This window comes from Thunnus albacares, chromosome 14 (genome assembly GCF_914725855.1).
Source record: "Thunnus albacares chromosome 14, fThuAlb1.1, whole genome shotgun sequence".
NCBI classification, from domain to species: Eukaryota; Metazoa; Chordata; class Actinopteri; order Scombriformes; family Scombridae; genus Thunnus; species Thunnus albacares.
This window is the reverse complement of record NC_058119.1, coordinates 30,412,576-30,434,654: the sequence shown is the minus strand read 5'-3', so window position 1 is coordinate 30,434,654 and position 22,079 is coordinate 30,412,576. Positions and strand designations below refer to the sequence as shown.

Here is a 22,079-nt window from a genome sequence, read left to right as displayed (position 1 = left end):
GAAGAAGAAAAGTCCGAACACTAACTGATCTGCTGCTGTCGGTGTTTGTACATCAGTCTGATCATCTGCAGACTTTCAGGTTTGGACAAACTGAACAAAGTAGAATCTGGAAACGTGTTTATTTGACTCCAAACACTTCAGCTTCGCTAACCAGAGATGATACCTGGTCTCTTTATAACGGAGGAAGGTGTCACCCAGTGCAGCGGTGTGACAACAACGGAGGAATAAATCAGATATATCAGCTTTGATGCTCAGACAATACCTGTTAGTAGATCAGTTCATTGTTGGTTTGGATCCAAACATGAGATTTGTTAACAAGATATAGAAAAATATAGAAAACCACCAGAATGCTCCTTTAAGAATAGTTCTATAATCACTGTATTGTTCTGTGCAGCAGTCTAACATGTGTCGGTACAGCTGATAGCAGCAGTCATCTCTGCACACACAGGCCTGCAGTGTGGCAGCGAGCGGCTGCTGCTGCTGACAGGCAGGAGGCTGTTTTTAGCCTGTGAAGGTCACACACACACACACACACACACACACACACACACACACACACACACACACACACACACACACAGGTCTTATCAGTTACCTCCCTGCTCCTGCATCGCTGTTCACATATACTGTTACAGACCTGCAGGGTCACTGTAGTCGAGTCTGCTGCTTATAGACGTGTGTGTGATAAACTCCAGGTTTACATTTTTAGACAGTTATAAAGAGCAGCAGTCGGAGGCTTCACTGATTCTGGAAGTGTTTCACCTCATTCTCTATCCCCCTTTTCATTAACAGTGCATTAATTAAGATTTGAGGCATTTACTAATGATCATGAATATCTGATATGAGGTGGTGTCACTGAGCAGTACTGTCACTCTCATTCATACTGTGCTGCCTGCTGTGTTGTCAAAGGTTATAAAGTGCTGTGATTCAAACAAACAGACTATTCAAAAAGTGACCTAGAAATTAAAACTTTACAGATTCACGCTGCAGATTGTAAAAACACGTGATCCTAAGCTTCCGTCCACCGTTACGGTACGCACATGACCTCACTCTAAGCTCAGTGATTGGCTGTTTCTCTCTGAAATGCACCTTGGAAGTCGTTGTTAACTTCTACCCGACATTATGTCCACAGTCTTGTAGCTTTGACTTTACACCAAAGAACCTGATGTTTTCTAACACAGTTGTTCCTCTTTTGTTCTGATGATTCAACCAGGAGAGTTTCATGTTGATCTGAACTGTAGAAGGACTGAGACTCAACGTTGTCTATGAGAAAAATTAACCTGAGTTTTACTTTATTTACTATATGATATGGATATGGAGAGTTTAAAGTGTGTGTGTGGTGTGTTATGTTGTGTATGCAGTGTGTACAGTGTGTGTGTAGTGTGTTATGTTGTGTATGGAATGTGTAGAGTGTGTGTGCAGTGTGTTATGTTGTGTATGTAGTGTGTTATGTTGTGTATGCAGTGTGTAGAGTGTGTGTGCAGTATGTTATGTTGTGTATGCAGTTTGTACAGTGTGTGAGGTGTGTTATGTTGTGTATGCAGTGTGTAAAGTGTGTGAGGTGTGTTATGTTGTGTATGCAGTGTGTACAGTGTGTGAGGTGTGTTATGTTGTGTATGCAGTGTGTAAAGTGTGTGGTGTGTGTTATGTTGTGTGTGCAGTGTGTAAAGTGTGTGAGGTGTGTTATGTTGTGTATGCAGTGTGTACAGTGTGTGAGGTGTGTTATGTTGTGTATGCAGTGTGTAAAGTGTGTGGTGTGTGTTATGTTGTGTGTGCAGTGTGTAAAGTGTGTGAGGTGTGTTATGTTGTGTATGCAGTGTGTACAGTGTGTGAGGTGTGTTATGTTGTGTATGCAGTGTGTAAAGTGTGTGGTGTGTGTTATGTTGTGTGTGCAGTGTGTAAAGTGTGTGAGGTGTGTTATGTTGTGTATGCAGTGTGTAAAGTGTGTGCAGTATGTTATGTTGTGTATGCAGTGTGTAAAGTGTGTGAGGTGTGTTATGTTGTGTGTGCAGTGTGTAAAGTGTGTGAGGTGTGTTATGTTGTGTGTGCAGTGTGTAAAGTGTGTGAGGTGTGTTATGTTGTGTATGCAGTGTGTAAAGTGTGTGAGGTGTGTTATGTTGTGTATGCAGTGTGTAAAGTGTGTGTGGTGTGTGTTATGTTGTGTATGCAGTGTGTAAAGTGTGTGTGGTGTGTGTTATGTTGTGTATGCAGTGTGTAAAGTGTGTGGTGTGTGTTATGTTGTGTGTGCAGTGTGTACAGTGTGTGGTGTGTGTTATGTTGTGTATGCAGTGTGTAAAGTGTGTGGTGTGTGTTATGTTGTGTATGCAGTGTGTAAAGTGTGTGGTGTGTGTTATGTTGTGTATGCAGTGTGTACAGTGTGTGGTGTGTGTTATGTTGTGTGTGCAGTGTGTACAGTGTGTGGTGTGTGTTATGTTGTGTATGCAGTGTGTAAAGTGTGTGGTGTGTGTTATGTTGTGTATGCAGTGTGTAAAGTGTGTGTGGTGTGTGTTATGTTGTGTATGCAGTGTGTAAAGTGTGTGTGGTGTGTGTTATGTTGTGTATGCAGTGTGTAAAGTGTGTGGTGTGTGTTATGTTGTGTGTGCAGTGTGTACAGTGTGTGGTGTGTGTTATGTTGTGTATGCAGTGTGTACAGTGTGTGGTGTGTGTTATGTTGTGTATGCAGTGTGTAAAGTGTGTGGTGTGTGTTATGTTGTGTATGCAGTGTGTACAGTGTGTGGTGTGTGTTATGTTGTGTGTGCAGTGTGTACAGTGTGTGGTGTGTGTTATGTTGTGTATGCAGTGTGTAAAGTGTGTGGTGTGTGTTATGTTGTGTATGCAGTGTGTAAAGTGTGTGGTGTGTGTTATGTTGTGTGTGCAGTGTGTACTGTGTGTGGTGTGTGTTATGTTGTGTATGCAGTGTGTAAAGTGTGTGTGGTGTGTGTTATGTTGTGTATGCAGTGTGTAAAGTGTGTGTGGTGTGTGTTATGTTGTGTGTGCAGTGTGTACAGTGTATGTGGGTCAGTGTGAATGGCTCACAGTGAAACTAGGCCACTCTGCAGCTCTGCACAGGCCTCATATTGTTCGAGTTCATTGAGCAGCTTCCTGAGAGAGAGAAAAAACTCTCCAAACATTCGCTCACATCGGTTCGGTTTAATCCAGCCGGCGGTGGTGAAATAAGCTGGAAGCTGAATGACCCCGAAACCAGCTGGAGTCAGCAAACAGCGGCGGGAGAGACGACAGAACGCAGACCGTTACAGAGGCTTAATGTGATGTAACAGAGAGGTTCGACGTGACGGAGGTCAGCACAAGTGTCTCAGTTAAATGTGTTTTCACTACTTCCCTTTAAGTCTTCACATTCAGCGTTCATAATCAGAATATAAACACTGAGACATATTCCAGATTACATTTATTAATGCAACGTGACAGTACATTCATTACATACATGAGCGTAATATATAGGAGACGGCAGCATCTGTTATATCGTTAAAGTATATATACAACTATTTGAATAAACAATCGATCGTTTTAGTTTGTTTATTTTAAGCAAATATTCTCTTTGTCTAACTTCTGAAATGTCAGGACTTCCTGCTTCTCTCAGTTTTATATCGTTTTAAACTGAATATCTTTGGGTTTCTGACTTCTGGTCGGACAAAACAAGACACTTCATGACGTCACCTTGGACTGTGGGAGATTATAACAGGCATTTTTCATTATTTTACATTTTATACACTAAATGTTTAATCAATGAATCAATAAAATAATCAATAAATAATCAATAATCAAGATAATTGTTAGTCGCAGCCCTGCTAGTAATTGATATTTTATTTTTGTTTTTCCTTTGCATCATTTTAAATACGTCTCCTTTCTCCCATTACCACTTCTCTACCTTTTAATTATTTACTATTTTAAATTATTGTTATTATATTTTTCACATCTGACACACATTTACAACTTATATAACTTATATAACACACATCATACATTCAGGGTACACATGTTCCCCAGTAAACATACATGAAGATTCAGCATCATATCCATCTACCTGGTGTACGGAAGCCCTGAGAGGCAAATGACAAAAAGATTCTGCTGATTTCTAAGTCTAATATAAATTGTTTTTCTCACCTGTGTTTATGATTTAAACGTATAATATGTAATTATTCCACATTAAAATGTCTAAAAACAACTAGACCTGTGTTATATATGTTGTTGAGTTGTGTATTTTCAAACTCAGAGAAATCTGTAATTTAATCAAAGTAACGGACCGTTTCATTTGGTCGCCTGTCGATGACGTCATACCTCCTCTACCAAAGAGTAAACACGCACCAGATGCATACGGCGGCGCTGTGTTTGTCCGCTACAATGGCGTCTACCAAAGAGTAACTTACACACATACAAGATAATACATCGGTGTTGTGGTTGTTCCACACAAACTGTTATAAATGGACTTTTATTCAGTTTTAAGCCACATTTTCATGATAAATTTAGGTGGTTTTTAACTATATCTTTTAGCCGGAAGAAGGATTTTAGTCGTTGGACGTCTGGATCTTAAGTTATCAGAGAAATAAACTGGACAAACGTTAGCAGCAGCTCGGCTAACAGCCCCTCCAGGAAGTCCGGTGGTCATTATTGATTTTTTAGGTGAATCAGCTTTAATTAGTATTTTTAACGATTTTAATCTGCGTTTACGTTTGTTTTTGGAGAGGAGGAGACCTCTGCGGATAATTCGGTTTCTGGGAGAAACCGACCGAACGTCTGGATCTAAAGTTATAAGAGAAATAAACCGAACAAGTGTTAGCAGCAGCTCGGCTAACAGCCCGTACCGGACGTCCGGTGGTCGCCGTACATCGTCGGAGAAACATTGATTTTTTTAGGTGAAACAGCTTTATTCAGTGTTTTTACCTGAAATTACATATTGTGCGTTTAAGAACAGGTGATTTTTTTTCCAGGATCATTTTTTAAAAAGTTTTTGTTGTTGTAATACTCATTTCAGCCACAAGAGGCTAAAGTGCAGCACTACCCCCTTGTTCTAAATAAAACTAAAAGCATAAATGTTTTCTTCCAGGTGAGTTTTAATTTCTACATGCACTCTAAACACATGGTACACATATTGTGTGATAGCAAGTTATGTAACATTACTATCATGTATTTCTTTTGTCACCTGGAAGAAAACATGAATGCTTTTAGTCCTGTTTAGCACATGGGGTAGTGTCTCACTTCAGCATTTCAGAGAGAAAACAACTCAGATCATCAGAACTTTTTTTTCCTCACTTGCCTCTCAGGGCCTCCGTACTGTTTGTCTGTTTAGTTGTGTTTTCCTTTGTTTGATTGTTTCGCGTGAGTGTGTAGAACTGATATTATATTAAATCATTATGTTCACTCCTTTGTACAGAACTTTGGTCACTAAAAACTAAAACTATGTCAACAGGACTTGTACGTTACAAAAGACAAAGATAACACTTAAGCTTCAAGTGCATCTCACGGCCTTCTGCTCACTTGTGAAATCAGCTGCTATTTCAAGGTCAAGAATGAAAGTTTGAATTCTGGAGGTATTGAGGCACCGCTGGGATTTGAACCCAGGATCTCCTGTTTACGAGACAGGCGCTTTAACCAACTAAGCCACAGCGCCACTGTTGGACTCTTCTTCTCCTCTATTAAGTGTCATTCGAATCTGCAAAGTCATTTATGAACAGAAGTGATAAAGATCTAAAAGACAGGAGCATTGTCTTCGATGTGGATTTTGATTTGTGCAAATGAGTCTTTAAAAAACCAGGATATCTCATGGATCAGTTTAGTGTTTTAGTCCAAACATTGGATTTGGGTTGTTAAAATATACCAGAAAAACTCTCATCATTTGAGCGGATTTCATTGAGGCACTGCTGGGATTTGAACCCAGGATCTCCTGTTTACGAGACAGGCGCTTTAACCACTAAGCTACAGCGCCTCACATCTATAGGTTCAAATAGATGATTAAAATAATGTAGCAGATGACATATCACAGTAAATCAGTAAAGAAAAGATATCAGGGGTTAATGGAGGCTTACTGTGGTGACCTGTGATGGTTAAAAGTAATCCATGTTCATGAAAATGGGAAGCGTGGTGTTAGTGAGTAAAGATTTATTCATATAACACTTTTCAAACCACAAGTTACAAAAAGCTTCACATTGAAAGCAATAGATGTAATAACATCAATATTAATTTTAGTACTATCTTCTATGAGACAGGGGAGCAAAGTTGAAAACCTGAAAAGATGTAGCCAGCTGAGTCTCATCGTCACTACAGTGAAAAGAAACATCATATTTTCAGTTGTGAAGGAATCTGTGATGATATTTCAGTGCTTCATTCGTCTCTTTTATTGTCTGTCAGCGTAGTCGATGCTTCAAGTGTTTTTAGAAACGATCCAATCAGTGTGGATTTAAATAACCAATGAGAGGTTGAGTTTCTGCTGCAGTGCTGCAGGTGTTGATCTGTGATCATTTATGTACGACAGAATAGTTAATAAAGACATTTATACAAAGGATACTTACCGAATACACTTTCATATGATGATACTGAAGTTCTCTTTGAGTAAATTGAAAGCAGTTTCTGCAGTGTGAGGCACTGCTGGGACTTGAACCCAGGATCTCCTGTTTACAAGACAGGCGCTTTAACCACTAAGCCACAGCACCACATGTTCTTGTGCTAGATGTTGTTCAAAATTTTGTTGAGCAAAACATTTACCAAAACCAACATGATACTGGTTGCTGCAGTGAGACCAGTAAAAAGGTTTACAGAATCTCTGTTTTTCGTCTTGTGTCTGTACTTTCATGAAGTGGACTCATAAAGATTCAGAACACTGGAAAGTACTTTATTTAAGTTGCGTTGGCAGACACATCCTCCTGTAGTTTCTAGGAAATTATTTATTTGTTAATCAGGCACTGCTGGGATTTGAACCCAGGATCTCCTGTTTACTAGACAGGCGCTTTAACCAACTAAGCCACAGCACCCTCTCTCTCATCTTCTCTCATATTAAAGGTGCCGTCACACTGAGGCGAAGACATCTAAGATCTGAAATCATAAATTTATGTTGATCTTGATTTTGATCCATATTGTTGTTTCGGTTGAAAATAAGGCAAAAATATTTTAAAGAAAAATGGTCACCAAGCAAGTATCTTGGGATAAGATGTAGAAATAGTAATCACTGTGAAATGTACCCCACAACCATCAGATACTGTTGGGATTTGACAGAATTGTCAGTGGTGCCACAGCACCTTCTCTCACATTAAAACTACAATCATATCCTAAAAAAGGGCTCAAGGGAACTAATAATTCTTTTCATAATCAATAATTGTCTGAAAAAAAAAGTCATCAAACATCTTGTTTTGTTGGAACAACAGTCCAAAACTCCAAATATTAAATTGCTGCACTGCAATCAACCAAACCTGACATCACCACCTTTAATATGAGAGTAGATGTCACCAGAGGTGCTGTGGCTTAGTTGGTCAAAGCGCCTGTCTAGTAAACAGGAGATCCTGGGTTCAAATCCCAGCAGTGCCTGATTATTATAATTTTTTTATTGCCAAAAATAATGCCAAGTATCCATTAATTCGGAGATCAATAGCGTTTAGGAGCCTCTGTGCAGCGCTGTTCTGAAATGTGAGTCAACCTCTGTGTCGTTGCCTTGGAAACTCTTGGTAGCGTAGCTCCATTAAGGAATAGGGCAGAGTCCAATATGTTTGCATAGCGAGTGGGAAAGTGACAATGGATGGGAGTGGAGAAGCAGAGGAAATGGTTAGCGGTAAGTTGTCAGTCTGGCAGTAAATGTACAGTACAGACTCCAGTGTGTCAGTAAATAGATGCTGCAGCTTCTCAAGAACAAAAAAAATTACGTCTGTTATTTCCCCAACTGCTGGAAAAGTGAGGGGGTTAGCTACAAAGTTAGCAACAATGGGTTAGCCTAACCTGAAGATGCTAAACAGAAAAATAGAAAACAGAGAAATGTACAGCTGCTGAGTTCACTCTGTCCCGTAACATCCAACAATTCTTATCTCGTCACACCCACGACTTATCGATTAGTTGAAGATTATGTACGATTTCAGTCGACCAAGACTTTCTTCAGTTGACTACAGCCCTGTAAACATCAGGCACTGCTGGGATTTGAACCCAGGATCTCCTGTTTACAAGACAGGCGCTTTAACCAACTAAGCCGCAGCGCCTCTGATAAACTGTCCTCTAGTATTAAAACTACAGTCATATCCTGAAAAATGAATGCAGCTAATAATTCTTTTCATAATCAATAATTGTCAATTGTCAATCATTGAAATCAACCAAAACTGACATCCCTAGACTGCACTTTTAATATGAGAGAAGATGCCATCAGAGGCGCTGTGGCTTAGTTGGTTAAAGCGCCTGTCTAGTAAACAGGAGATCCTGGGTTCAAATCCCAGCAGTGCCTCCTTATTATTATCCCTCACGTTTAATCCACCACCAAGATGCTTCTTTGTGAGCCTTTAATTTAAAATATTAAAGAATGTTATCTGTCATACTAAAGCTATAGTATGATATATAATACATCGGCGTTGTGGTTGTCCATCACAGTGGCGTCTACCAAAGAGTATACACATACCAGATGATACATCGCCATTGTGGTTGCCTGCCAGAAACTGTTTTTTTTGTATTTTTATGATTTTTTTTATCATTATCATTTCTATGAACTTTTTATATCTTGGTCGTTTTTAACTTAACTGGATGAAGGATTTTAGTCATTGGACATCTGAATCTTAAGATATAAGAGGAACAAACTGAGCAAATGTTAGCAGCGGCTCAGCTAACAGCCCCTCCCAGACATCCTCTTCCTGCCAAACAGCATCAAAGAAACACCGATTTGAATGCTTTATTTAGTGTTTTTACTGGTTTTAATCCCTGTGTATGTTTGTTTCGGAGAGGATGAGACCTCTGAGGATAATCCGTTTAAGGTCTGAGAGACTGAAACGCTTCAGTGTGAATTTGATTTGTACAACCGAGTGTCCTCAAGTACAGAAACAGTGAATCATGGGAAACTGAACAAAAGACAAGTCATACATAGGTTCAGGATTTTCCATGACAATAAGGCACTGCTGGGATTTGAACCCAGGATCTCCTGTTTACAAGACAGGCGCTTTAACCAACTAAGCCACAGCGCCCCTGGTAACATAGTCCCTCATATTAAAGGTTCTATATGTAAGAATTATGATGCACTTTATATTTATTAATTGCTTTTTATTGGTTGAGACCTTCCCTGACATTCTTGGTTGTCTGTAACAGCCTGTGGACTGATTTCTATGTGAAGGACCTGAGGTGGATTTTCCGCAAAAATCCAAAGGATGTGACATTTTCTCATATTAAAGCTACAGTCATATCTTGAAATAGGGCTGCAACTAATAGTTCTTTATATAATCAATAAATTGGTTGAAAAAACGTAAAAATGTCATCAGGCGTCTTGTTTTGTCTTGATCGTATTGTTGCTTCAGTTGAAAATAAGATGGTCAGATTCAGGAAGTCTGCTGGGGGGCAGTCGTATCAGACACGTGTTAAGTTACTGCTGATGCAAACCCAACATTTCCTGCTTCACTTAACAGAGTTAATTGTGAAGAATTAACAGGAAGTAGGTCCCCTTCAAGGGGTCACAAATAAGCGTCTTGCTGGTGGATTAAACATGAGAGATAATAAGCAGGCACTGCTGGGATTTGAACCCAGGATCTCCTGTTTACTAGACAGGCGCTTTGACCAACTAAGCCACAGCGCCTCTGTTGACACCTCCTCTCATATTAAAGGTGCCGTCACACTGAGGCGAAGACATTTATGAGCTGAAATTATAAAATTATGTTTATTGTCTTGATTGTGATCCATATTGTTGCTTAAATTGAAAATCAGGCAAAAATATTTTAAAGAAAAATGGTCACCAAGCAAGTATCCCAGGATAAGATGGAGAATAGTTAAACACATTTATACAAAGGATACTTACTGAATACACTTTCATATGATACTGAAGTTCTCTTTGAGGCACTGCTGGGACTTGAACCCAGGATCTCCTGTTTACAAGACAGGCGCTTTAACCACTAAGCCACAGCACCACAAGTTCTTGTGCTAGATGTTGTTCAAAATTTTGTTGAGCAAAACATTTACCAAAACCAACATGATACTGGTTGCTGCAGTGACACCAGTAAAAAGGTTTACAGAATCTCTGTTTTTCGTCTTGTGTCTGTACTTTCATGAAGTGGACTCATAAAGATTCAGAACACTGGAAAGTACTTTATTTAAGTTGCGTTGGCAGACACATCCTCCTGTAGTTTCTAGGAAATTATTTCTTTGTTAATAAGGCACTGCTGGGATTTGAACCCAGGATCTCCTGTTTACTAGACAGGCGCTTTAACCAACTAAGCCACAGCACCCTCAGTCTCATCGTCTCTCATATTAAAGGTGCCGTCACACTGAGGCGAAGACATTTATGAGCTGAAATTATAAAATTATGTTTATTGTCTTGATTGTGATCCATATTGTTGCTTCAGTTGAAAATAAGGCAAAAATATTTTAAAGAAAAATGGTCACCAAGCAAGTATCCCAGGATAAGATGGAGAAATAATGCCTCAATGAAAAGGTAATCACTGTTAAATCAACCCCACAACCATCAGGCACTGCTGGGATTTGAACCCAGGATCTCCTGTTTACAAGACAGGCGCTTTAACCAGCTAAGCCACAGCGCCTCTCATGACAGGTTCTCTCATATTAAAGGTTCTATATGTAAGAATTATGACGCACTTTATATTTATTAATTGTTTTTTATTGCCAATGAGTGAACGGGTTGAGACCTTCCCCAGCTTTCTCGGTTGTCTGTAATAGCCTGTGGACTGATTTCTATGTGAAGAACCTGGGCCAGCTTTACCATGAAAATCCAAAGGATGTGACATTTTTGTGCGTTCCTGAGTGCCTTGCCTCTCTCACGCTAATGTCAACAAATGACCGGCAGAAAACAAGCTCCAGAGTGATAGCAGAACAGAGCTTACCCCTTTAGTTCTTTCTGTTGGTCGTCAAAAGGTGGTAATAAGTACACATTTCACAACAAAAGCACAGTGTGTTGCTCCGCGAGTACAGCTCACTGAACCTTCCGAGGTTTAGTAAACACGGTTGGTAAAAAAAAAAAATTGGTAGTTCACAGGTCGGGTCAGGTTTAGGTGGTTGACAAAGCACATGTTTGTGGGATGGATGGTGCAAATTGGCTCTCACCTGTGCATCAGCGCAGATGACTCTGTGTGTGATAGAACATTTTGCAAAGTGAACAGCATATTCCAGGCACTGCTGGGATTTGAACCCAGGATCTCCTGTTTACAAGACAGGCGCTTTAACCACTAAGCCACAGCACCCCTCACTTTGTAGCTAGATGCTGTTCAAAGGTTCGTTGAGCAAAATATTTACCTAAACTAAGGTGATACTTATGACTGCAGTGAGACCAATAAGGTTAATCAGGCACTGCTAGAATTAGACACAATCTCCTGTTTACAAGACAGATGTTTTAACGACTAAGCCGCAGCATCACTTTTCCCTCTTGCAGCTGCTGTTTTAAGACTTATTGAACAATGTACAGCATGTTGATGAAGACTATAGTGGGAATATTTTTAAGCATCTTAAGACAGTAACAGGAAGGTAATCACAGTGAAAGTAACCCCACCAACAGCAGGTACTGCTGGGATTTGAACCCAGGATCTCCTGTTTACAAGACAGGCGCTTTGACCAACTAAGCCACAGCACCTCTGAGAATATGTTATATTAAAGCTGCAGTTACATCTTAGATGTTAATTAAAAGTGAAATGTTAAAGGTCTTAGAGCAAGGTTTAGTGTGAATTTGATATGTGAAACCGAGTGTTTTCCAGTGCAGAAACAATGAATCATGGGAGATTAAAAGATTATACAGGTTTAGGGTTCTTAAGGCCGTGACACACCGATCGTCGGCCAATGTCGAGCCATCGGTGAGCATCTGTGGCCCTGGTTTTTGCAGTGTGTCCTGCACCATTGGCACTAGTCAGACCCCTGTTGGTGGCTTTTGAGCCAATTGAGCATTTTGAATCGACAGCAGAGCTCGTCGGTGAGAGAGATCACTCTGGTTGGCTGTTCAGCTTAATTAATCAGTGAACAAGAAGAGAAAAGGAAGCGACGAAAGCAAGCAAACGACTTTCCTTTCTTCTTCCACAACCAAAAAACCAATGGCTGATAAAGCCAGTGCCATTTGCAACTTCTTATCAGACATATTCTCAATTAGTAGCTATATTATGAAACTGTCTGTGGTGAGTGAGAGTGGAGTCAAAATGTTAAGCAAACGCTGCATTCCCAGTTCTTCTGGTTTCCCTTTTTGAATGACCAACACAGTCTACTGTGTATATTGAGTTATTCACTCTACAGCAGGTGCAGAAAGTATATGCCAGTTGGCTGTAGTCTTTGTGGTGTGTTCAAAGGTAACTTTTTGGCCCAGACAAAGGCGATGTAACAGTCAGCCTTCATCACTGCAAGTTCTTTGATGTCGGTTTGGTGTGTCTGGGCCTTTAGAGACTGAAATGCTTCAGTGTAACCAAGCGTCTTCAAGTGCAGAAACAGTGAATCATGGGAAATTTAAAGACAGCTAACACACAGGAGGAGGGTTTTCCATGACATCCAGGCACTGCTGGGATTTGAACCCAGGATCTCCTGTTTACGAGACAGGCGCTTTAACCAACTAAGCCACAGCGCCTCTGTCAAATGCTAATTTTTCAATATCAATCTACAAAAGCAACACTGCCGTAACAGCTGAAATCCATGAACTACTTCCTTTGAGTAAATCTCCTCTTTCCTCTCTTCTTGTAACTATGACGGTTCCATATTTGTTCATAAGTGTTTTTAGAAACGATCCAATCAGTGTGGATTTAAATAACCAATGAGAGGTTGAGTTTCTGCTGCAGTGCTGTAGGTGTTGCTCTGTGATCATTTACATATGACAGAATAGTTAATAAACACATTCATACAAAGGATACTTACTGAATACACTTTCATATAATGATAGTGAGAAGTTCTCTTTGAGTAAGTTGAAAGTAGTTTCTGCAATCTGTGGCCAGTAAGTGACATTCTCAGTTGTCTGTAACAGCCCGTGGACTAATTTCTATGTGAAGGACCCGGGCCAGTTTTTCCACAAGAAGGATGCAATGTTTTTGCAGGTTCCTGAGTGCCTTGCCTCTCTCCCGCTAACGTCAACAAATGACCAGCACTCTCCACAACAAAATCTGTGCTGTTGGTAAAAAAAAGTTGGCGATTTGGGGGTAAATTTATACCTGTACTTTCATGTGGTCAAGCACTATCCGACTGGAATCCAATTACCCAAAATGCATTATAATGCAAGGTGCAAAGAGGTCCAAAATGCTTGCAATAAATTAATAGCATCTTCAAGGCACTGCTGGGATTTGAACCCAGGATCTCCTGTTTACAAGACAGGCGCTTTAACCCCTAAGCCACAGCACCTCTTTGAGAAGCTGTACTCTCATATTAAAGCTACAGTCTTATCCTGAAATAAGGTTGTAACTAATAATTCTTTTCATAAAATACACTTAAAAACACATTTAAAAAAAAATGTCATCAGACATCTTGTTTTGTTGGAACAACAGTCCAGAACTCGAGGTGGTTAACATGAGGAAAAGCTGAAGATCTCATGCTACATTTGCTTTCACTGGATCCAAAATGCTGATTTTCTTTCAACCAAACCAAATAGTTTCTTACTGTAATGAAATACAGAATGAACAGCATCTTCCAGGCACTGCTGGGATTTGAACCCAGGATCTCCTTTTTACAAGACAGGAACTTGGACCAACTAAGCCACAGCACCTCTGAGAATGTGAGTTGTCATATTAAGGCTGCAGTCACATCTGAGATGTTAATTAAAAGCGAAACTTTAAAGTCTTAGAGACTGGAACGCTTCCATGTGAATTTGATTTTTGCAACCGAGTGTCTTCAAGTGCAGAAACAGTGAATCATGGGAAATTGAACAAAAGACAAGTCATATAGAGGTTTGAGGTTTTCCATGACAACCAGGTACTGCTGGGACACATAGTTTTGTGATTTGGGTAGTTGCAGATTGGCTCTCACCACTGCATCAGCACAACAGGAGCCTCTGTGTGTGAATGAACACACCTATGGCACCTATTCCTACATATAGAACATTTTGATCTTGTTTGAGTCAAACCAGATAGTTTCCTACTGTAACGTACTAGCATCTTCTAGGTACTGCTGGGACTTGAACCCAGGATCTCCTGTTTACAAGACAGGTGCTTTAACCACTAAGCCACAGCACCTCTTGTTCTTACGCTAGATATTGTTCAAAATTTTGTTGAGTAAGACATTTACCAAAACCAACATGATACTGGTCGCTGCAGTGAGACCAATACGAACAGCTGTTAACCACTAAATCTCAATTTTCTCTCCTAGCCTATGAAGACAGTAGAAGGGTAATCACTGTGAAAGCAACCCTACAACCATCAGACACTACTGGGATTTGAACCCAGGATCTCCTGTTTACAAGACAGGCACTTTAACCAACTAAGCGCCCCTGTTAAACTGTCCTCTTGTATTAAAACTACAGTCATATCCTGAAAAATGGATGCAGCTAATAATTCTTTTCATAACCAATAATTGTCTGAAAAAAGTAAAAATGTCATCAGGTGTCTTGTTTTGTTGGAACAAAACAAGATATTATAAAATATCAAATTTACTGCACTGTAGTTAACCAAAACTGACATCACTAGACTGCACCCTTCATATGAGAGAGAGAGCAAGAAACTGTTATCAGAGGCGCTGTGGCTTAGTTGGTTAAAGCGCCTGTCTAGTAAACAGGAGATCCTGGGTTCAAATCCCAGCAGTGCCTCATTATTATCCCTCATTTTTAATCCACCGCCAAGATGCTTCTTTGTGACCCTTTAATTTAAAATATTTAGCTTCATCTACACCCGAGCAACATATTTGTTTTGACTGAAATTAAATGATGAATCCTGGCTTTTAAAAGTCACCTGCACAGATCCACATTAAAAAGACACATTTTCCAAGTTAATTCAGTCTGTAAGAACTCTTCTTATTGTTCATTTCACCTCTGCTGCAGTTACAGAGGCTTAAAAATATTCCCACTACAGTCTTCACCAACATGCTGTACATCACTCAACAAGTCTTACGACAGAAGCTTAAGGAGGGAAATGTGATGTTGTGGCTTAGTGGTTAAAACTTCTGACCTCTAAACTAGAGGTTCTGGGTTCAAATCCCAGTAGTCTCTGATTGACAGAGAAATTGTCTCCTGCAAAGTACAAAAACATGTGTCTCTACTTGAGTAAAATGCTTTCCAGTAAACGTGAGGTGGTTCTGATTAAAGGGCAATTCCTCTTCCTCCTCCAACAACTGTTTCTGGGAAAATAAACATTGAACTAACATAACTTACTTCATAGTATAGTTGTATACTCACAAATTCTCCTAACAGCCTCTTGAATGCAGTCAATAATTGTTTTCTCTGGCAGTTAACATTTATTGTCTTGTTGAGCTCCTTATCATGTGCCACAGTGGTATTTGGCAGCTTGACATATTCAGTTTCTGCAGTAGAGACGTCAGAAGACACTTTGAATTCGCTTCTTCTGTGGCAGAAAGACACTTTACAGTAGCCTTCCTTTCCCTATTAACCAGGCACTGCGAGGATTTGAACCCCGGATCTCCTGTTTACGAGACAGGCGCTTTAACCACTAAGCCACGGTGCCTTTTACACATCTTTGCTCTATATAAAGCAAGGAATCTGTGTCTGTCTGTATGTATGTAAGTTTGTACTTCCCATATCTGGAGAACCATTCCCAGGATCTCCTGTTTACTAGACAGGCACTTTAACCAACTAAGCCACAGCACCTCTGATAACAGTTTCTCTCATATTAAAGGTGCAGTCATACTGAGGCAAAGACATTTAAGGTCTGAAATGATAAATGTATGATTATTGTCTTGATTGCGATCCATATTGTTGCTTCAGTTGAAAATAAGGCACAAAATATTTTAAAGAAAAATGGTCACCAAACAAGTGTCACGGGATAAGATGGAGAAATAATGCCACAGAAAAAAGTAATCACTGTAAAATTTACCACTAGAAGCTTTAGGTACTGTTGGGATTTGAACCAAGGATGTCCTGTTTACAAGGCACGCACTTTAAACACTAAGCTACAGCACTATTTTCACTGGTGTGAGATGCTGTTCAAACCTTTTTGAGCAAGACATTTACCAAAACCAACATGATACTGGTTGCTGCAGTGAGACCAGTAAAAAGTTTTACAGAATCTCTGTTTTTCGTCTTGTGTCTGTACTTTCATGAGGTGGACTCATAAAGATTCAGGATAATCCAAAGTACTTTAGTTAAGTTGAATTGGAGGACATATCTTTCTGTAATTCCTAAGAAACTATTTCTTTGTTAACCAGGCACTGCCGGGACTTGAACCCAGGATCTCCTGTTTACTAGACAGGCACTTTAACCAACTAAGCCACAGCGCCTCTGGTAACAGTTTCTCTCATATTAAAGGTGCAGTCACACTGAGGTGACGCCATTTAAGATGTGAAATGATAAATTTATGTTTATTGATTGTGATCCATATTGTTGCTTTGGTTGAAAATAAGGCAAAAATATTTTAAAGAAAAATGGTCACCAAGCAAATATTCCAGGATAAGATGTAGAAATAATGCCTCAATGAGAATAATAGAAAGATAATCACTGTGAAAGTAAACCACAACAATCAGGGGGCTGCAAAACATAATGTTTCAGACCTTTTATGTTTTTATGACAAGTGTAAGCGATGAAAAAGACATCACTGGCACTGTTTTCGTGCCACTGCTAGCTCCACAACTGAGCAACAGGAGACCATCTGTTGCTCACTTATTGGCTACTGGTGTCACTATTGACAATGATCTTCTGATTCCTGACACACAATTCTCACACATTTTCTTCTCAAACCAGACAGTTGCTTTATGTAATGAACAGCAGCATGTTTCAAGCACTGCTGGGATTTGAACCCAGGATCTCCTTTTTACAAGACAGGCGCTTTAACTAACTAAGCCACAGCACCTCTTACTCTGGTTCGAGGTGCTGTTCAAAGGTTCATTGAGCAAGTCATTTACAAAAAACCAACATGATAATGATTGCTTCTGTGAGACCAAGGTTTAGATGCTTAATATGAACTTGATGACACATCTTTCTTTAGTTTCTATGAGATTATTTCCCTGGTAATTAGGCACTGCTGGGATTTGAACCCAGGATCTCCTGTTTACAAGACAGGCGCTTTAACCAACTAAGCCACAGCACCCCTGTTAAACTATTCTCTTGTATTAAAACTACAGTCATATCCTGAAAAATGGATGCAGCTAATAATTCTTTTCATAACCAATAATTGTCTGAAAAAAGTAAAAATGTCATCATGTGTCTTGTTTTGTTGGAACAACAGTCCAAAACTACAAAATATCAAATTTACTGCACTGCAGTTAACCAAAACTGACATCCCTAGACTGCACCTTTAATATGAGACAAACTGTTATCAGAGGTGCTGTGGCTTAGTTGGTTAAAGCGCCTGTCTAGTAAACAGGAGATCCTGGGTTCAAATCCCAGCAGTGCCTCATTAGTAGGGAAATAATCTCATAGAAACTAAAGAGGCATATGTCTTAACTTAAAACAATGAAGTACTTTACAGTAAATATGAAGCTACCCTGATTAAAAGATGACTCCTCCTCTTCCAACAATTGTTTCTGCAAAAATGAATATTGAATATAACTAACATCATAGTATCATTACATAGTAACACACTCTCCTACCAGGCTCTTGAGCCTTGTAATTGACTGCCTGTTTGTCTTTTTGAGCTCCTTATCATATGTCACAGTGGTATTTGGCAGCTTGACATATTCTGTTTCTGCAGTAGAGACGTGAGAAGACGCTTTGGGCTCGTTTTCACTTGTCATGAATTCATTTCCTCAGTGGCAGAAAAACACATTACATGAGCCTTCAGAAAACTAGATTTGCAGACACAGAGCATGATTTTCCCCTTAATCAGGCACTGCTGGGGTTTGAACCCAGGATATCCTGTTTACAGGCACTTTAACCACTACACTACAGCACCTCTTACTCTGGAGTGAGATGCTGTCCAAAATTTTGTCATTGGTCATTTACCAAAATCAACATGATCGCTTCAGTGAGACCAAGGTTTAGATGCTCAAGATGAACTTGATGACACATCTGCCGTTACCTTCTATGAGATGATTTTCCAGTTAATCAGGCACTGCTGGGAGTTGAACCCAGGATCTCCTGTTTACAAGACAGGCGCTTTAACCAACTAAACCACAGCGCCTCTGAGAACATGAGCTGTCATATTAAAGCTGCAGTCACATCTGAGATATTAATTAAAAGCAAAACATTTAAAGTCTTAGAGACTGAAACGCTTCTGTATGAATTTGATTTTTGCAACCAAGTGTCTTCAAATGCAGAAACAGTGAATCATGGGAAATTGAACAAAAGACAGGATATATAGAGGTTTAGGGTTTTTCATGACAACCAGGTACTGCTGGGATTTCAACCCAGGATCTCAGCCACAGCGCTTTAACCAACTAAGCCACAGTGCCTCTGAAACGAAGATCTGTCATATTAAACCTACAGTCACATCTGAGATGTCAATTAAAAGTGAAATGTTAGAGGTCTTAGAGTAAGGATTAGTGTGCATTTGATATGTGCAAACAAGTGTCTTCAAGTGCAGAAACAATGAATCATGGGAGATTGAAAGATTATAGAGATTTAGGGTTCTTAAGGCGGTGACACACCAACTGTTGGCCAATGTCAGGCCGTCACAGTAGAAACAGTGAAATTTAAAGAAAGGTAATACACAGGTTTAGGGTTTTCTATGACATGCAGGCACTGCTGGGATTTGAACCTAGGATCTCCTGTTTACAAGACAGCCAATTTAACCACTAAGCCACAGCACCACATGATCTTGTATTAGATGCTGTTCAAAATTTTGTTGAGCAAGACATTTACCAAACCAAACTTAATACTGGTCACTGCAGTAAGACTAGGAAGAAGGTTTACTTTTATACATCTTCCTGTAGTTTCTAGGAAAATACTTCGCTAATAATCAGGCACTGCTGGGATTTGAACCCAGGATCTCCTGTTTACTAGACAGGCGCTTTAACCAACTAAGCCACAGCACCCCTGTTAAACTATTCTCTTGTATTAAAACTACAGTCATATCCTGAAAAATGGATGCAGCTAATAATTCTTTTCATAACCAATAACAAATGTACAGCATGTTGATGAAAACTGTAGTGGGAATATTTCTCAGGATTTTAAGACAGTAACACAAAGTTAATCACCGTGTAAGTAACCCCACAACCATCAGGCACTGCTGGGATTTGAACCCAGGATCTCCTGTTTACAAGACAGGCGCTTTGACCAACTAAGCCACAGCGCCTGTGACAAAGCTTCCTCTCACATTAAAACTACAATCATATCCTGAAATAGGGCTGCAACTAATAATTCTTTTCATAATTAATTGTCTGAAAAAAGTAAGAATGTCATCAGTGTCTTGTTTTGTTGGAACAACAGTCCAAAACTACAAAACGTTAAAATTCACTGCACTGTTAAGACAAGAGAAAACAGCACATTCTCACATTTAAGAAGGTTAAACAAGAGAATATTTGGAATTAAAATGATTGAATGATTATCAAAATGCTTGTAGATTAATTTTCTGTCGATCATTTAATCAACTACTTGTTGCAATTACAGAAATGTGGAAGGTCTCATGCAACATTTGCTTTCCCTGAATCCAAACTACTGATTTTCTTCTAGTTTCTTAATGTAACCACTGAATTGCATTTTCTAAGCATTGCTGGGATTTGAACCCAGGATCTCCAATTTACAAGACAGGTGCTTTAACCACTAAGCGACAGCACCTTTGGTAAACTTTTGTTGTGCAAATATTTACCAAAAACAGGATGATAATGATCACTGTAGTGAGAGCAATAAGTAGGTTTGAAAGTGCTTAAGTTGAATTTGAAGACAGATGTTCCTGTGGTTTCTAGGAGATAATTTCCCTGTTAATCAGGCACTGCTGGGATTTGAACCCAGGATCTCCTGTTTACTAGACAGGCACTTTAACCAGCTAAGCCACAGCGCCTCTGGTAACAGCTTTTCTCGTAATAAAGGTGCAGTCATACTAAGGCAAAGACATGTATGAACTGAAATGATAAAAGTCAAGTTTATTGTCTTGATTGTGATCAATATTGTTGTCCATGTTGTCAAAAATAAATAAAAAATATTTTAAAGAAAAATGGTCGCCAAGCATGTATCCCAGGATAAGATGGAGAAATATTTCCTCAAAGGCAGTAATAGACAGGTAATTACTTTGAAAGTAACCCCACAACCATCAGGCACTGCTGGGATTTGAACCCAGGATCTCCTGTTTACTAGACAGGCGCTTTGACCAACTAAGCCACAGCACCTCTGAGAAAGGAAATCTGTCATATTAAAGCTGCAGTCACATCTGAGATGTCAATTAAAAGTGAAATGTTAATGGTCTTAGAGACTGAAACGCTTTGATGTGCGTAATGGAGTGTCTTTAAGTGCAGAAACAGTGGCCCATGGGAAATTTAGAGACAGCTAATATACAGGTTCAGTGTTTTGGCGGGATTGAACACAGAATCTCCTGTTTACAAGGCAGATGTTTTAACCCATAAGACACAGTGTCACTTTTCCCTTTTGCAGCTACTGTCTTTAGACTTGTTGAACATTGTACAGCATGTTGACGAAAATTGCAGTGGGAATATTTCTAAGCATCTTAAGACAGTAATACAAAGTTAATCACTGTGTAAGTAACCCTACAACCATTAGGCACTGCTGGGATTTGAACCCAGGATCTCCTGTTTACTAGACAGGCGCTTTGACCAACTAAGCCACAGCACCTCTGGTGACATCTACTCTCATATTAAAGGTGCCGTCACACTGAGGCGAAGACATTTATGAGCTGAAATGATAAAGTTATGTTTATTTTCTTGATATTGATCCATATTGTTGCTTCAGTTGAAAATCAGGCAAAAATATTTTAAAGAAAAATGGTCACCAAGCAAGTATCCCAGGATAAGATGGAGAAATAATGCCTCAATGAAAAGGTAATCACTGAGAAAATAACCCCACAACCATCAGGCACTGCTGGGATTTGAACCCAGGATCTCCTGTTTACAAGACAGGCGCTTTAACCAGCTAAGCCACAGCGCCCCTCATGACAGCTTCTTTCATATTAAAGGATCTATATGTAAGAATTATGATGCACTTTATATTTATTAATTGTTTTTTATTGCCAGTGAGTGAACGGGTTGAGACCTTCCCCAGCTTTCTTGGTTGTCTGTAACAGCCTGTGGACTGATTTCTATGGTTGGCTTTCACTGGCACATCGGGAGCCACTGTATGTGTGATAGAACATTTTGATGGCAAAGTCAAACCAATATCGATCTACAAAAGCAACACTGCCGTAACAGCTGAAGTCCATGAGTTACTTGCTTTGGGTAAACCTCCTCTTTCTTCTCTTTTTGTAACTGTGACAGTTCCATATTTTAGTACTATCATCTATGAGACAGGGGGGCAAAGTTTAACAAGCTGAAAACCTGAAAAGGTGTAGCCAGCTGAGTGTCATCGTCACTACAGTGAAAAAAAAACATGATATTTTCAGGTGTGAAGGAATCTGTATATCAGTGCTTCATTCTTCTCATTTATTGTCTGTCAGCGTAGTCGATGATAGAAGTGTTTTTAGAAATTATCCAATCACTATGGATTTAAATAACCAATGACAGGTTGAGTGCTGTAGGTGTTGATCTGTGATCATTTATTTGCAACACAGTCTCAGGCACTGCTGGGATTTGAACCCAGGATCTCCTGTTTACTAGACAGGTGCTTTAACCAGCTAAGCCACAGCACCTCTTGTAAACAGTTTTCTCATGTTAAAGCTACAGTTATATCTTGAAATAGGGCTGCAACTAATAATTCTTTACCCCTTTCATTCTTTCTGTTGGTT

At 39.6% G+C, this 22,079-nt stretch overlaps 1 protein-coding gene and 31 non-coding genes across 38 annotated transcripts in view; 5 read left to right on the top strand and 27 right to left on the bottom strand.

Moving 5' to 3' along the window:
• LOC122996608 (LIM domain-binding protein 3-like) overlaps window positions 1–22,079 on the top strand; it is a 93,495-nt gene that overhangs the window by 19,526 nt on the left and 51,890 nt on the right. The window lies entirely within an intron of this gene.
• On the bottom strand, window positions 5,553–5,626 carry trnat-cgu. The gene has a single exon. It is a non-coding gene; the product is annotated as a tRNA-Thr (tRNA).
• Window positions 5,869–5,941, bottom strand: trnat-cgu. The gene has a single exon. It is a non-coding gene; the product is annotated as a tRNA-Thr (tRNA).
• Window positions 6,593–6,665, bottom strand: trnat-ugu. Its single transcript has one exon. It is a non-coding gene; the product is annotated as a tRNA-Thr (tRNA).
• On the bottom strand, window positions 6,910–6,983 carry trnat-agu. The gene has a single exon. It is a non-coding gene; the product is annotated as a tRNA-Thr (tRNA).
• trnat-agu lies at window positions 7,460–7,533 on the top strand. The gene has a single exon. It is a non-coding gene; the product is annotated as a tRNA-Thr (tRNA).
• trnat-ugu lies at window positions 8,119–8,192 on the bottom strand. The gene has a single exon. It is a non-coding gene; the product is annotated as a tRNA-Thr (tRNA).
• On the top strand, window positions 8,358–8,431 carry trnat-agu. The gene has a single exon. It is a non-coding gene; the product is annotated as a tRNA-Thr (tRNA).
• Window positions 9,085–9,158, bottom strand: trnat-ugu. The gene has a single exon. It is a non-coding gene; the product is annotated as a tRNA-Thr (tRNA).
• trnat-agu lies at window positions 9,687–9,760 on the bottom strand. Its single transcript has one exon. It is a non-coding gene; the product is annotated as a tRNA-Thr (tRNA).
• trnat-ugu lies at window positions 10,016–10,088 on the bottom strand. Its single transcript has one exon. It is a non-coding gene; the product is annotated as a tRNA-Thr (tRNA).
• trnat-agu lies at window positions 10,333–10,406 on the bottom strand. Its single transcript has one exon. It is a non-coding gene; the product is annotated as a tRNA-Thr (tRNA).
• trnat-ugu lies at window positions 10,645–10,718 on the bottom strand. Its single transcript has one exon. It is a non-coding gene; the product is annotated as a tRNA-Thr (tRNA).
• trnat-ugu lies at window positions 11,303–11,375 on the bottom strand. Its single transcript has one exon. It is a non-coding gene; the product is annotated as a tRNA-Thr (tRNA).
• trnat-ugu lies at window positions 11,688–11,761 on the bottom strand. The gene has a single exon. It is a non-coding gene; the product is annotated as a tRNA-Thr (tRNA).
• Window positions 12,660–12,733, bottom strand: trnat-cgu. The gene has a single exon. It is a non-coding gene; the product is annotated as a tRNA-Thr (tRNA).
• trnat-ugu lies at window positions 13,422–13,494 on the bottom strand. The gene has a single exon. It is a non-coding gene; the product is annotated as a tRNA-Thr (tRNA).
• On the bottom strand, window positions 13,782–13,855 carry trnat-ugu. The gene has a single exon. It is a non-coding gene; the product is annotated as a tRNA-Thr (tRNA).
• trnat-ugu lies at window positions 14,249–14,321 on the bottom strand. The gene has a single exon. It is a non-coding gene; the product is annotated as a tRNA-Thr (tRNA).
• On the top strand, window positions 14,817–14,890 carry trnat-agu. Its single transcript has one exon. It is a non-coding gene; the product is annotated as a tRNA-Thr (tRNA).
• trnat-cgu lies at window positions 15,689–15,761 on the bottom strand. The gene has a single exon. It is a non-coding gene; the product is annotated as a tRNA-Thr (tRNA).
• Window positions 16,460–16,533, bottom strand: trnat-agu. Its single transcript has one exon. It is a non-coding gene; the product is annotated as a tRNA-Thr (tRNA).
• trnat-ugu lies at window positions 17,266–17,339 on the bottom strand. Its single transcript has one exon. It is a non-coding gene; the product is annotated as a tRNA-Thr (tRNA).
• Window positions 17,573–17,646, top strand: trnat-agu. The gene has a single exon. It is a non-coding gene; the product is annotated as a tRNA-Thr (tRNA).
• trnat-ugu lies at window positions 18,298–18,371 on the bottom strand. Its single transcript has one exon. It is a non-coding gene; the product is annotated as a tRNA-Thr (tRNA).
• Window positions 19,151–19,224, bottom strand: trnat-agu. The gene has a single exon. It is a non-coding gene; the product is annotated as a tRNA-Thr (tRNA).
• trnat-ugu lies at window positions 19,411–19,484 on the bottom strand. The gene has a single exon. It is a non-coding gene; the product is annotated as a tRNA-Thr (tRNA).
• Window positions 20,116–20,189, bottom strand: trnat-agu. The gene has a single exon. It is a non-coding gene; the product is annotated as a tRNA-Thr (tRNA).
• trnat-agu lies at window positions 20,441–20,514 on the bottom strand. The gene has a single exon. It is a non-coding gene; the product is annotated as a tRNA-Thr (tRNA).
• On the bottom strand, window positions 20,901–20,974 carry trnat-agu. The gene has a single exon. It is a non-coding gene; the product is annotated as a tRNA-Thr (tRNA).
• trnat-ugu lies at window positions 21,213–21,286 on the bottom strand. Its single transcript has one exon. It is a non-coding gene; the product is annotated as a tRNA-Thr (tRNA).
• trnat-agu lies at window positions 21,910–21,983 on the bottom strand. The gene has a single exon. It is a non-coding gene; the product is annotated as a tRNA-Thr (tRNA).